The sequence below is a fragment of the Callithrix jacchus genome, chromosome 16, assembly GCF_049354715.1.
Source record: "Callithrix jacchus isolate 240 chromosome 16, calJac240_pri, whole genome shotgun sequence".
Taxonomy (NCBI): Eukaryota; Metazoa; Chordata; class Mammalia; order Primates; family Cebidae; genus Callithrix; species Callithrix jacchus.
Genome location: NC_133517.1, coordinates 68,334,235 through 68,349,505, shown reverse-complemented (window position 1 = coordinate 68,349,505; position 15,271 = coordinate 68,334,235). Strand labels below are relative to the sequence as shown.

The 15,271-nt window shown below is 37.8% G+C and overlaps 1 long non-coding RNA gene across 1 annotated transcript in view; it reads right to left on the bottom strand.

Annotated features, from left to right (window-relative positions):
- Nucleotides 1-13,923: 13,923 nt before the first annotated feature.
- The window catches only part of LOC128929909 (uncharacterized), a 52,424-nt gene continuing 51,076 nt past the window's right edge, over nucleotides 13,924-15,271 (bottom strand). Inside the window, exon 3 of the long non-coding RNA XR_008477200.2 lies at nucleotides 13,924-14,102. This is a non-coding gene — a long non-coding RNA (uncharacterized LOC128929909). The remainder of the gene's footprint in view (nucleotides 14,103-15,271) is intronic.

The following is a 15,271-nucleotide window of genomic DNA, read 5'->3' as shown; positions in this document are numbered from 1 at the left end:
AAGAATATCTAGAAGTGTGCTGCAATCATAAAACTTAAAACAGAAGTTATGAGCTTTGGGAATGGACAGTAGGAGGAGAATGAAAAAGTTATGAGAAAGCTGTTTTTACATTTGTAAAATAGTGAACACAAATTTTTTTAGGGTCTTGAGAAGTGCTAAAGAAACTGCCTTTGGAAATTGAAAAGCAGTTGATTTGCATTATGCAGCAGTGTCAAATTGTCATCTGAGTTAGCTGAAAGAAAATATTCCTAATGAATTTGCAGATCTGGCTAAGGATATTACCAGAAAGAACTTTGAAAGTGACAATTGGCTTCTATTAGCTGCATATGAAAAGGTTGGGGAAGAGTGCAGTGAGCTAAAGAGAGAACTCTTGAGCTTGTAAGCAATATTCAAAGGAATTGTAATGTAATCAGAATTTTCGACACTGAAAAATAAAACTGTTTCACAGCATTAGTCTCTCCAGATAGCAATAAGATTTCTTATGCAAGAAACAACCTCGGATTAAAGATCAAATCAAGAGTGTGATTTGATATAACTCTTTGTTAAGATCCCTAAAAGATTTAAAGTTGTACTTAACAGACTCTTCCAGCTAAATAAAATTGCTTTTAAAATTCTTAATTGCATGTTTCTATAGAAGCTTAATCTCAAAATAGCTCTCAAATGTGGTGGGAGAAGCCTTTCCCAAAAAGAATTTTGGCTGTGGATTTTGACTACTAGACAAAGGGATGTAAAGTAATACATAGCAAACCCAAAAAGGTTTTAAGGAAGTTATACAATCTGAGATTAAAGGAAATTGAGACTGTCCTCTGGACCCGTCCCCCATCACAATTTTTTTTTGGATAAGAGTCAGCCTGAAAAAAAAACATCACTACTCTACAAAATTCTTACAGCATGAGGTGCAAACTAACACAGCACGGGAACAGAAAACCAAACACCACATGTTCTCACTTACAAGTGGGAGCTGAACAGTGAGAACACATGGACGCAGGGAGGGGAACAAAACATACTGGGACCTGTCTTGGGAGGGCAGTGGGTTGAGGAGAACATCAGGGAAAAGAGGTAATGCATGCTGGGCTTAATACCTAGGTGGTAGGTTGATAGGTGCAGCAAACTACCATGGCCCGTGTTTACCTATGCAACAAACCTGCACATCCTACACATGTACCCTGATACTTAAAATAATAAAATAAAATAATTATTTAAAAGAAAGAGCATAGGCAAATATTAGTATATAGAATGAATCCCGTGAGCAAAACTGCAGTAGGGGGCCTCATGACATGCACTTGGCTTTATTTTATGATTTATTTTATGATTTGCCTTCAATCCTTTCTTTTTTGAATGAAAGTATCTACTATGGATTTTTTTTGTTCCTGTATCATCATTGTATATTATGTATATGAGGGTAACTTGTTTTTTTATTTTTCATATCTGAATCAATGGGAATCATAGCTTAGGAGCTAAACTCAAGAAGCTTCATCTGTATCTAGACCTAATGTGGATCATGAGATTAATAGTTTTTGGTCTGATATCATGATTGAGGGCTCTCTGTAGGGTGTTGATTTATTTTGCATGTTAGAGGAAAATGAACCACTGGAGTCAAGGAAAAAACTATAAGCCTCTTATGCATCTTGCCTCCCTGTATGCATGCCTTAGGTAGTCCCTCCCGTAGTGGCGCTGGGCTTGGCCATGTGACTTATTTCCACCAATGGAACTTTAGGAGATGTGATGCAAGCAGTCAATTAAAAAGTGTTTGTGCCAGGTGCGGTGGCTCACGCCTGTAATCCCAGTACTTTGGGAGGTGGAGGCAGGTGGATCACGAGGTCAAGACATCAAGACCATCCTGGTCAACATAGTGAAACCCCGTCTCCACTAAAAATACAAAAAATTAGCTGGGCATGGTGGCTCACGCCTGTAATCCCAGCTACTCGGGAAGCTGAGGCAGGAGAATTGCCTGAACCCAGGAGGCGGAGGTTGCGGTGAGCCGAGATCGGGCCATTGCACTCCAGCCTGGGTAACAAGAGCAAAACTCCATCTCAAAAAGAAAAAAAAGAAAAGTGTCTGTGCATTAGGATTTGCTGGGGACACTGCACCCATGTGGAAAATCACAAGCTAGCTTGCTGGTAACACACGGTGCAGCTGAAAGCCAGCATATGCCATAGAAGTGAAACATTAACTGTCTATTCCTAGCTAATCTTCTGTGTGACTGAAACTGCATCAGTGATCTAAGGGGTCAAGCAAAAGAACTGCCCAGTCCACGTTGTTGACCTACAGTTTTATGAGAATCAGTTGGCGTTTTAAAGTACTGGGCTTTGGAGCATTTTGTTCCTCAGAAAAGGCAAATATGGCTTCCCCAAGGTAAATATATTTAAATTGAGGTGTGAAGGTTCAGAGGAGATTAATTAGACAAGGCGAAAGAGGAGCAATATTCCAGATAGAGGGAATAGCATGCATGAAGAAGAACCTGAGGAAGGCATGCAGATGCTACGTTTGAATGTCTGGAAGAATGCCAAAGTGGCTAGAACTAGAAGAGGGAAAAGAGCATGAAGTAAGTTTGGTGAGGAAGAAGTAGCCAGGTTACTCATGTCTTCTTTATTCATCTGCTATTGCTGCAATATGGCTGCAAAATATACCACCCTAAACTGCATTGGCTTGTAACAGCTGTTACTCATCATACTTCTGCCATCAAGTTTGGGATTAGCTGCCTAAACTGAGCTCAGCTACACAGTTTGGTTTCAGAATGGGGTGAGTCTGGGCTTGGCTCCTCACTGTGGTCTGGACTCAGGTCTTGTCTACATATTTTCATGCTTAGGACCCGTCTGAAATGGCAGTAGCTACCTGGAAAACCCTTCTTATGATGAGAACAGAGGTGCAAGAGACAGCCTAACCCTAACCGTAACCCAACAAACTCATCTATGTTTTCCCCTCATCTGCTACTGCCCTTTTGCCAAGGTGTGTCACATGAATGAGTTCAAAGCCAAAGCGAAGGGAGTACTTTCTGCTCACCAAAGTTTACAAAGAAATACATTTCACAAAAGCGAGTCACACTGCTCTTTGCAGCATTATTTGCAATAGTCAAAAAGTGGAAACAATCCCGTTAGAATAAATTTTAAAAATTTATACTCATACCATAGAATACTCTTTGGCAATAGAAACAAAGCACTATACATGCTACAACATGAACTTCAAAAACATTACACTAATGAAAAAAGCCAGATACATAGGACTACAGATGTATGGTTCCATTTGCATGAAATTTCTAGAAAAAGACAAATCTAGAGAAACACAAAGTCTATCAATAGTTGCCTAGGGGAGGGAATGGATTTACTGCAAATGGGCACAAGGAAACTACATTAATGGAAATGTTCTAAAGCCGGATTTGGATGATGATTGTACAACTGGATTGGTTTACTAAAATTTATTGAACTGTTCACTTGCAATAATCATATTCTGTGGCTTGTAAATTATATCTCAATATAGGTATTAAAATGTATAACTAATGGACTGAATGAACAATGTTATGCTTACAACAATGAAACATATTCAGAGGCACTATTAAATGATTGACTTGATACAATTTGGAAATGCTTGCAAAGCTCTAGTTGACTACTCTCTTTCCTTAAGCAATTTCTGAGGTTAATTATTTTTTCCTTCAAAAGTATCACATGGAATTTCAGTATAATTTTCTTTGGTTATTCAGCTTTGGTTGCAAATAATAAACATACTTTTAAATTTTGTCCTTTGTGCTACTGCATTTTAAGTTAGTGCACGTGGTAAAAAAAAAATGGCACACATAAAACAGCTGCAATTAATGAAGCATGCCCTACTTATTGACTTTTCATATAATGTGTACAACAGAAACATGCTCTTACAAACAGGTCAAGAACTACAAAATGTTCACTAATTGCTGAAATTCGTTCTCTGTTTGTAATAAAAAATGGATTTAACAATGAGAACAGCTATTCAAGGGGTAATAGGAGAAGGAAGGAGGGGCCTCTGTTATTAGCTAATCTAGCAATTATCCCCAAATCAGAGCTTGTGTTTTACATAAATATCAACGGAGTTTGCTGAGGAGGTGCAGCTGGAGAGGTGAAAGCAGCTGCCTACTCTAATGCAAATTCCTTTGGTTAGGAGAATGCACTGATATTAATCCAAGAGATCTAGGATGAACTTAATTCCCTAAGTGGAAAAATGCCTAGTCTGTCACAGGCCAACAGCAATTCCTCGCACTTCCCTTCCAACACATGGGGAATGTGCCCGTATGACATCATCTCATTTATAAACTCCTCCAACTTACTCTTTGAAACTTGAGCATCTGTTCTGATACTAGGTGACTGTGCCTGAGATCTTGGCCCAGGGTGAGCTCAAGAAATTGTTTCCTCTGTACCTTATTTTCCTATTAAGAGATTTGGAAGAGAGTTATGAAATGAACAATGAACACAATAATAACTAAATGTCACAGCTTACAAAATGTCAGAGGCATTTCCTCAAAGTTAATATTTATTCAACAAATATTCATGAAGAGCTTTTGTGAGCCTCATTCATTCTGTTAGGTGCTGTATTCAAATTATCTCACTCAATAAACTGCCTTTTTTGGGAGACAGAGCCTCGCCCTGTCACCCAGGCTGGAGTGAAGTGGCATGATCTCAGCTCACTGCAACCTCCACCGCCCAGGTTCAAGTGATTCTCCTGCCTCAGCCTCTCCAGAGCTGGGGTTACAAGTGCATGCCACCACATCCACTAATTTTTGTTTTTAATTTGTAGTAGAGATGCAGTTTCACCATGTTGGTCAGTCTGGTCTTGAACTCCTGACCTGTGATTCGCCCACTTTGGCCTCCCAAAGTGTTGAGATTATAGGCATGAGCAACTGCGCCTGGCCTACTTGTAGTTCTTAAGGTGTACATATAATCATTTGATTCTCACAGTTTTGTGAAGTCTGCTTAATTAGTAAAAAGCAAATGAAAGTAATTGAGCACCAGTAGAAACAGAAGAAAAAGGAAGGGGGAGCAAATGCTTATTGAGAATTTATCACATACCGGAAAAGAGGCAAAATAGAGTAATGACACAAAGTTGGAATCGAAGGACCCAGGTACAGAACCTAGCTTTACCATTTACCATGTGGCCATGAGAAAATCATTTCAATTTCCAGGGCTTACCTTTTCTCTAGCTAACCAGAAAAAATAGTAATATCTTTCTTAGAGGGACATAATGAAGCATCAAAAGCAGTAAGTACAGTGCCTGGCACATGGTCCATGATGCATAACTGATGGTTGCTGTTGTTACCCTCAAAGGTCATTGCATTTGTGATTCAACCTCACAACTACTCTATGAGCTAGACACAATTATTATCTACATTTTACACTTGAGGCTGTGAACCCACAGAGAGTCACACACTGTGTGATGGATCCAGACATCACGTACCTTCAAATCCTGTTTTTTCACTAAGCAAATGTTATTGATTAGGGCCGAGTTATTCAACATTGACACTGTCATCATTCTCATTGGAAACATTGCCCTTTCATAATATATAAGAATTCTACTGCTTTACATTCTTTTCATATTAATGCACTAAAATACGGGCTGTGTCCGAAGAAGGTAAAAGCAAAGGACTAAGACACTGAGAACCTGGGCAAAACAGCTATCTCCTGTCAATTCAGATCATGGTATGGTTAATATGGCTAGGCCACTCATAACCACGACTTCCAGTTCTTTCCTTGAGTCATCTCTAACTTTTATAGTTGTTTTATTGGCTTAGTAAAGAAAACAAGACAAAACCAGCCAACCAACCAAGAAACAAAATAATACATCCGCTAGGTATGTGCAGAAAAATTTGTTAGATTCTGGGTTGCTCTTTAACATAAGGCAGGGTGAACATATTTGATAAACATACTTGATTTTATTTCGTGTTCAGTTTCCAAAAGAGTATATGGAGGTAAAATAAAAGTGACGACTATTGCCAATTTTGTTTTTGCACATGCATCATCTGTAATGCATAAAACAGCCTTCAAAACAATTTTCTTTATTGCGGATGAGAAAACTAAGGCTCTAAGAAGTTAAAGGACCCTCCCATTGTTGTCAAAGATCAGTGATGAGTGTATCAAACTTTAATGTGTTGTAGAAGAAACATTGGGTTTGAAGCACTGTGTGTGAGGTATGCTTATTTATAAGGTCTATGTGATCTTAGCAAAGCAAGTCACCTTGCTGGGCCTACATTGTCTTATTTGTAAATGAAGGCAAAGCATAGCTATTCGTCTCTTTAGTCTCTTCCAGTTCTCCGTGAATTTTGTGTTTAGATCTCGAATGCCACTGGGATCTAAAGATTATCCAATAACTGTCTATTTCACACATGTATGAAGTTCTGTTATCTTCATTTCTAATGCAATACTTCTGGTAAATCTATGTAGCTGACGATTACATGGAATGAGCTACTTATCTCCACCGTTATGTTTGACTAATTTCCTTTTTCTGGCGAGAACTGGAGAAGGAGGCTGCTGGAATTGTCTTCAGCTCTGTGGTGAACTACTAATTTGAAACCACAGGGTGCTCTTTGAGAAACTGCAGACTTGTGCCTGATAACCATTTTATGGGAATGTGCCTTGGCCCTTTAGTTGTGGTTCCCCGCAAAATGCCATGATGAGTGACATGCTTCCAGCAGATGAAAGCTCCATGGGGGTCTGAGCCAGAGACCTCTGACTATGTCACTTGGCATTTGCTGATTTCTTTCTATTTTCTGTGTAAGTGAATGTCTCTGAGCTACACATTCATTTGGATGTTTGATATTTCAGTGAAATTCACATGTGGTTAAATGAAAATGCTATCTCCAGAATGCTGTAAAGTAGACCGAGAGAATTAGAGTCCAGCATTTTTTCAAAAGATGTAGGCAAGTTCCTCAACAACAGACCTTTTTTTTATTTATTTACTTTGGAAGAGTGTTATCTTAGCAAGATATCTGCACTTCCATGAGCACTGTGTTATTATTCTCTGTCCAGTTAAGGCAGGGAGTAAAGTCAGTATTTAAAAGATACAGAAAATGGAAAAATAGTTGCCAACCCCCAGGAATCTAGTATGCACTTAAAATACATAATAGTATCTTTAAAAGGCAGTTTAAAATGGTGAAGAGCCCTACCTCTGAAACTGCACTGCCCAGTTCAAATCATAGCCCTGCCACTAACAATCCCCAGGACTTTGGCCAAAGTATTTCACTTTTGTGCCTCAGTTTTTGCATCTCTAAAACAGTACAAAGACGTCTGACATTATGAAACATTTATGATTTATTCCATAGTACACTACCTTTCATGCTGTGGCTCCTAAAGGACCTGAAATTCCTAAGAAGCAAGAAATAGGTTTATTCTCTATTTAATAAGGGCTTATTCTATAAGTAATATGCTAGGTGTAGGGAAACAAAGATTAAATAAATGCATCGCTTACTTTTCAGACCCTTGCAGTGGAATAAGAAAACACACACACACACACACACACACACACACACACACTATTATAAGTCTAGTATTTACAGGAAAAAAATATCACTATGAGGGTTATTTTGTTCTTGTATTTTCTGAGGAAATTATATTTGTCCAGTATATGAAAGAAAGATTGGTGATTGGGCATTACAAATAGAAGAACTAGTACTGACGAAGACAGGGAAGTACATGATGTCTTTGAGGGTGTTTTTGCAAAAACAGCATCATCTTTAGTTGATCATGTGCACAACAGTCTCACTCATGTTATTAAATACCCTAATAACAGGAACCATTTCAGTTCTGTACATCCCTAGCAGAAGGTCTTACATTATAATGCTAGTACAAGAAATATTTGGTGAATTTCTTTGAAATAGAAATATGATTTAAATTAAAAGTGCTTTAGTATTTCAGAGGAAAGAGTGGTTCATTCCATCCTGGGAGTTTCATGGAGATTTAAAATGGATTGGTATGGAATCAAGAGGGGTTTTTTTGGGTGTGTGTGTGTGTGTGTGTGTGTGTGTGTGTAAGTTAATTTTTGTTATAAAGGAGTCAAACTGGAGCAAACAGCATAAGAAAATGCACTTTTAATATCACTCAAGTTATTTCTTGGGCTCTCGAAGGCACATGATTAGAGAGATGTATAAACTGTTCTGATTCTATGTTACTCATCTCTTTTTTGGCCAACATTTTTCCCTTCACCTTAAAGGAGTTCATGAGGAGCTCTCAACCAAGAGTCATATTTGCATTCTACAGAAAATGGGCACAGGATTCAATATTGATCAGTCAGGGTATGACATCTACCTGGCATCACTAATTAGTCTGAGGAAGGGCAGGTGACAAAACAGGACCAATCAGAATCACCCCTAAGCTAATAACATTATTATAATATATAGCAGGTATATTATAATGCTTACTAGTTCTGAGATAAAGATCCTTTTCATTTTGGATAATATACTGTAACATTCTCACAACAAATGGGGAGAATCTGTCTGATGAGGCCAGTAAATGAGAAATGGGAAAGTTCTATGAAATTTATGAAATTCTGACTTTAGAATTTCACCACCAGTTACATTAGAGAATAATGTAACTCTCTCTCTCTCTTCTTCTCTGCACCCTTTCTCCCCCTCTCTCTCCTATTGATTTGTATGTTTTTGCACTTTCAATTAGAAGAATCTTTCCCAGTATATGATAAGTGGCAAAAGTTGAGGAATCATCATTCGGGGAAACCATTGTTTGGGAATCAGAGGTTCAGGTAACACATGAACGTAAATTCTTGCAGGTGTGGCCTTAAAAGCAATTGAGCAAAGAAGCCAGAAAACCAGAATTGAACTCACCATGAATAACTGACTAGTCAATGAGACAGAATCTAATGTTGCTCTATTCTATTAAATAGACAGCTTCACATCAGAACTTAAAAGTCACGCCACACAAATAACAAGCTACAAAGACAAAATACATAATCTTAGTCTTCAATGGCCACTCACTATTTTTAATAATTATTTTCTCATTCATAATCCAGTCATTAATTTATTATTAGGGTATTCATTCAATGAATACACACATGGCCAAATTAAGAATGTAGGAGAGACAGGATACATTTCAGAGAATGGGAGAGTTCATGGTTCTAGTACTAGTTCTATAGATTAGAAATTACTCTCTTCAGTTTTCTGAAGTCCCTGAAGCATACCTCTAGCCAATGTTGCTGCCAACTACTGTTCAAACAATTGTGCACTCTTTAACACTGTAGTGATGTCATGATGTCTTTCTGTGAGCAGTGGTGAATCCCTGTGAGTCTACAGCAACCTCGATTCTTGCCTCCTCAGAAGAAAGAATTCAGCTGAGGGGCATAAGGCAAAGGACGAGAGCTAGGCAAGTTTTAGAGCAGGAGTGAATATTTACTAAAAAGTTTTTTTTTTTTTTGAGATGGAGTTTCGCTGTTGTTACCCAGGCTGGAGTGCAATGGCGTGATCTCGGCTCACAGCAACCTCTGCCTCCTGGGTTCAGGCAATTCTCCTGCCTCAGCCTCCTGAGTAGCTGGGATTACAGGCACACACCACCATGCCCAGCTAATTTTTGTATTTTTAGTAGAGACGGGGTTTCACCATGTTGACCAGGATGGTCTCGATCTCTTGACCTCGTGATCCACCCGCCTCGGCCTCCCAAAGTGCTGGGATTATAGGTGTGAGCCACCATGCCCGGCCAACTAAAAAGTTTTAAAGCAGGAACAAAAGGAAGTAAGTTTACTCGGAAAAGGGCAAGTGAGCAACTCAAGAGATCAAATGCATGGTTTGATTTTTGACTTGGGGTCTTATGTGTTGGCAGGCTTACAGGGGGTTGTGTCCCTGCTCCCCGATTCTTCCTGTCTGCATGTGTGGTGACCTGCTAGCACTTGCGAGGGGCCACATGCACAGTGTGTTTACTGACATTGTATGCATGCTCACTCGAGGCATTCTTCCCTTACCAGTCAAGTGTTCCTAGAAGAAGGTCACATACCAGTTAAACTCCACTGATTTGCCTCTTACTGCACATGCTTGAACCCACTCGCCCAACTCCCAAGATCTTATTGGGAAGCTGCTGATCACCAGCTTCAGGGGTTTTCTATCCATTAGGAGACTGCCTGTTCCCTGGTGCCAGCTGCAACCAATTATTATTTTAGAGAGATGGCTTGAGAACCACCTGGCCATCACCTGATGGTTACCTGACATTCCCAGGGGTAGTGGAGGGCCTGTCCTGCCTTGCTCATGTCTACCTAATACCTACTCTGACATTTCACATGATCAAAGGACTTATACCGATTCTAACTGCCCTCTGATCTTTACCATCTATTTCCTCCACCATATACTTGAAAAATAAGTTAACATGCAACGTGATACTCCTTTAGCCACTCTGTAACACATCCACATTATCTCTTACACATCTTTTGTCAGCCTCATAACTTAAAAAATATCTGGCATATAAGTGGAGAAAGTAAAGCTCATAGTAAAGTGAATAAGATGCGTTACATATTGCAGAACATCCTCAATTCACATTAACATGGTAGAACATCATTGCCTGAGGCTATTTATAATGCAGCTCACCAAAACCCATTGCCCCAGCTAACTGGCTGAAAGCACAAGTAAATAAAATAAATACTAAAGCATACTGTAGCATGTTGAGATACTATGTATAAACAAAACTATAGCAGAAACAAATAGCTTTTAACTAATCAGCGTTGTATGGAGAGTCATTCCAAGGATATATGCATTATTATTACAGGTGAAGGAATTGCATTAAGGAAAACCTGAAGGTAGACAAGAATAAAACTTTCTGGAAAATAACTGGAAACTCAGTTAAGTTAGAGTAAAAGGTGTGTGCAGGAGAGGAAAGACAAATATATTTGGAAAGACATTTAGTGGGAGAAAGTTTTGGGTGTGCATTGCCAACCTACTGTCTTGAAAAGATCAATGAAAATAATAGAAATTTGCCCTTCTTGACCAAACTGATTTCACTCCAGTCACTTACTGTACATATCTGCTTACTATGCATATCCATATGATTTCACTCTAATCACTAGATTGTTCTCTATTAATAAGTAGTACACAATGCAGGAAAAAAGCTTAATGCAAACATTACCTACTGAAGCTCTCCAATCTTCACACTAACAGCATCAGAAACTTGAATGTAAATTGATCTTACAAAGCAAGATTCTTCTACTTAACAATACCTGGAATGTTTGAACTCTTCTACACATCCCAATGACAGTATATTATGAACTCAATTAAAGGGACTGGTTGAGAAAAATTGAACTATTCCATTTATGGAGTGACACTAAAGTGTTTACTAAATAGTTAACAAAAACAGACAAGAAGACAACTAACATTTTACTGTGTCAGTCTCTTAAAACACAGCTATACATGTCTTAATGTAGGAGAAACACTCCCTCCCAAGTACATGTCTACATTCCTAGTGAAGATAGAAGTCATATTATATGATTATCTCTCAATTACGTTACATTGCATTCAATACTACCAATTAGGAAAGGTTATTATGCAGAATCCACCTAAAATCAGCAAAAAGAGAAAGTAGTATTCCATTGTATTCCATTTTGTAATTGTAAGTTTTGAATCATATCATAAATAAGCCTTTTAAAGATCATTCACAAAGAAATAAAAATAGACAGCTACTTTTTAAAGATTTTAAATATGAATCTACAGTATAAATGAACAATTCTCTCAATTTTGTATGACTAGATTATCTTCAACATGGTATAAAATGCACAATAAAAGCATGCTTTGCAGAGTCAAAAATGTTATACTATATCTCAAACCATTTAGAGGAGAAGGCCGTATGCACTGGAAAACTGTTAAATGACTTTAACTGTCCCTAAAGATTGTGAAGGTACTGATGTCAAAGACTCTTGTTAAGAGTTTGTGTAAATTTTAAAAGAACAAGAGGAGCGAAAAATCCCAATAATTCCAAAGTAGTATATTATTTCATGTATGTCATATTAATATGTATGTGTAATAAAATATTAAATTTTATAAATAGACATTAGACTTTTGAAAATGTATCATTGAAATTTATGTATTTGCCCCAAAACATTCTTTGAACTGTCTCACTGAAAAAACAGGGCACTGCTTTTTATTCTATTCTGGCATAAATGATAATTTTGGCTTCAATAAAATATAATGCAGTTGGTGAAATTATTATCCTCATTTTAGGTATGAGAATAAAGAGTGTTCTCAGAAACTTCACCAAGCTCATATGATTAGTAAATGTCAGATCCTAGAGTCATTTTACCTGACTCCAAAACCTATGAATGTTCCTCATTCTACTCTTTGTCTCTGGGAAAACAGAACCCATTTGTACAAGGAGGTAAGGGTGTGAGTGCAAACATGTGCACAATGATTATCATTTAAAACATTTATCAAACAGAATGTTATAGGTACAAAAATACAGAATGTATTTCTGACAACTGTAATGGCTACAATATGTAAATATGTGGTACAATGTGTAAATACGTGTAAATATATGATAAGGGATCATGTGCCCTTAATGAATATCAGTCGTGTCCATGTGTGCATGTGCCTGTGGGTGCAGGCACACTGCCTTAGTTCAGGTGATATTTTAGGTGTATTCCCTCTAATTTCCTCAAATCCAATTTTAAGATCAAAACCTTTGTTGTCAGCTAAGGACCTACTATATAAGTTCTAGACACACTGTTCTTGATGTTTAAGTTATTACAAATGTCCAAATTATACCCCATACACTCGTTTGAAAGATGCTATGAGAGTGTGAATTTAGCTTTGTCCTTCACATCCTCTGCTTCTAGAATCAAACCTTTTCCGGGCACAGATGGCCAGGTTAGACTCGGGTCTCGGGTCTGAATTGCTACATCTTTCTCTTCCCCTGTCAATCCCTTTGCTTCTTGCTGTTGTCTGTGTGTCACAGGAAGCTATGAACTCCCATTGCATGAATTCCACTATTATACTCTGAGAGCTAAATTGAATATTTCTTTAAGCTCACCTCGTGTCTTTTTCTTAACCTTTGATTCTTTTCTCTTTGGCAGCTGCTTTCTCCTACACATACTCCCTTTGATAACGGGGCATTCAATTTTATTGCCATTCCTGTCGCTCTTTCTTATCTCTGATATGGTCTGAATATTTGTTTTTCATCAGAATTCATATGTTGAAATCCTAATTCCCAAGGTGATGGTATTTGGAGATAGGGCCTTTGGGAGGTGATTAGGTCATTAGAATGAAGGCCTCAGGATTGGGTTTTGTGTCCTAAAAATAGAGGCCTCAGCAAGTGAATTTCTTTTCCACCACATGAGAATACACAGACAGTGTCACCTCCAAATCAGGAAGTGGGTCCTCATCAGACATCACATCTTCTGAGCCTTGATTTTGGACTTCCCAGCATCCAGATCTCTGAGAAACAATTTTTTTTATTTGTAATCCACTCAGTTTATGGTACTTTATTACAGAAGCCCAAACAGACTAAGAAACACCTCTATCTCTTTGAAATGACTTTCATCATAATAATCACAAGCTAAAAAAAAGGCGGGGAAGTTTCAGGACTAGGAATAGGATACTGTCCCTTTAAAATATCTCATCTTTTTTTCTTTTTTTTTAATTTTTTAAAGTTGTTTTAAAATTATCTCTTGTGATTTTCTTACATGTATACCCCTTAAGGTATTATGTGAAACTTCACCTTTGGAGCAATGAGAACAGATATGGTCTTTGGAAATTTAGATTTTCTGATACCTATATCCTAACTTCTATACCTTGTCTCTCTTTTTTCTTCCTATTGGTGAACAGTATTACATATTAGTTTAGAATGTGGCTATCATTACTAATCAGCAGTATAACTCACTAAGTTTCAGTTTCTTCACAGTAAAATAGACATAAAAATACCTCCCTTGGTACTTAGGTGTGAGGCTAAAGAAATAATAGATAGAGAATACTTAGTAAGTGTGAGCTTCTACTGTAATTATCATTTGTCGTTGTTCTGCTTTCTCAGCTTTCTCCTCTTCCTCCTCCCCCATCTTCCTCTCTCTCCTACTCTGCTTCCTCTTGCTTCTTCTGCTCTTTCTCTTTCTTGTCTTTTTTTCCTTCTCCTCAGCTTTATCCTCTATGGCTTCTTTCTTCTCCCTGTGATATTCTGCAGAGTTAATGTGATGTTTATTTTTTGAATTTGCTTGATCTCACACTGATAATATTTACCAACTAAACTTGTCTATTCTCCATATATTGTTTCTGCTCTAAGATATAACTTGTACTCTGACCACTTTCATCCAATATATTTATTCAATTTATCAAACACCCAAAAATATTGAGTTTTGTGCCCAAGCACTGTTTTAAGCTCTCATGAAAATAGCAATGAAAAATAAAAGAGTGCCTTTGCACTCGCAGAACTCTGATAGGTAGAGAAGGAGACCATACATCAGCATATAGAGGATGATACATAATGATATGGTTTGGTTCTGTGTCCCCACCCAAATCTCATCTAAAATTGTAGTCCCCACATGTCAGAGGAGGGACTTTGTGGGAGGTGACTGGATCATGGGGACAGTTTCCCCCATGCTGTTCTCAAGATACTGAGGGAGTTATCATGGGAGCTTGTGGTTTTAAGTGTTTGCCAGTTGCCCCTTTGAACTCTCTCTCTTTCTCTCTCTCTCTCTCTCTCTCTCTCTCTCTCTCTCTCTCTCTCTCTCCTGCTGCCATGTAAGATGTGCCTTGCTTTCCCTTCACCTTCCACCATGATTGTAAGTTTCCTGAGGCCTTCTCAGCCATTTGGAACTGTGACTCAATTAAACCTCTTTTATTCCTAGATTATCCAGCCTTTGGTGGCATCTTTTTAGCAGTGTGAAAACAGACACATAATAATGAGGAAAAAAAAGCAAGGTAAAGAAGGCAAATGACAATACATAACACATGATATCTATCATGTCTCAAAAATCTTTAGAGCCTGGTTGTGTGACAGATGAGTAAATAAAATTATTAAGCACCATGATAAATACTCTGATAAAGATGTATCCTGGATATAATGGGAACAAAGACAGGGAGCACTCATTCCAGCCTGGAAACACTAATCAAGGTTTCTAGGAGGAAAAGAATCCTGATCTTGGCCCTAAAAGGACAAGCACAAGTTAATAATATTAAAAGACATATAAGGAAATTTCAGAATAAGCAAATTATGTGAAGGCACAAAACAAAACAAAAAGCAACAAAGAATAAAAGGAAAAGAAGAAAATATGCAAATAGTTAAGAATATGTAAATTTATTACAGTTATAGGGCTGTAGAAAAACCTTACCAAAATTTAATATAAG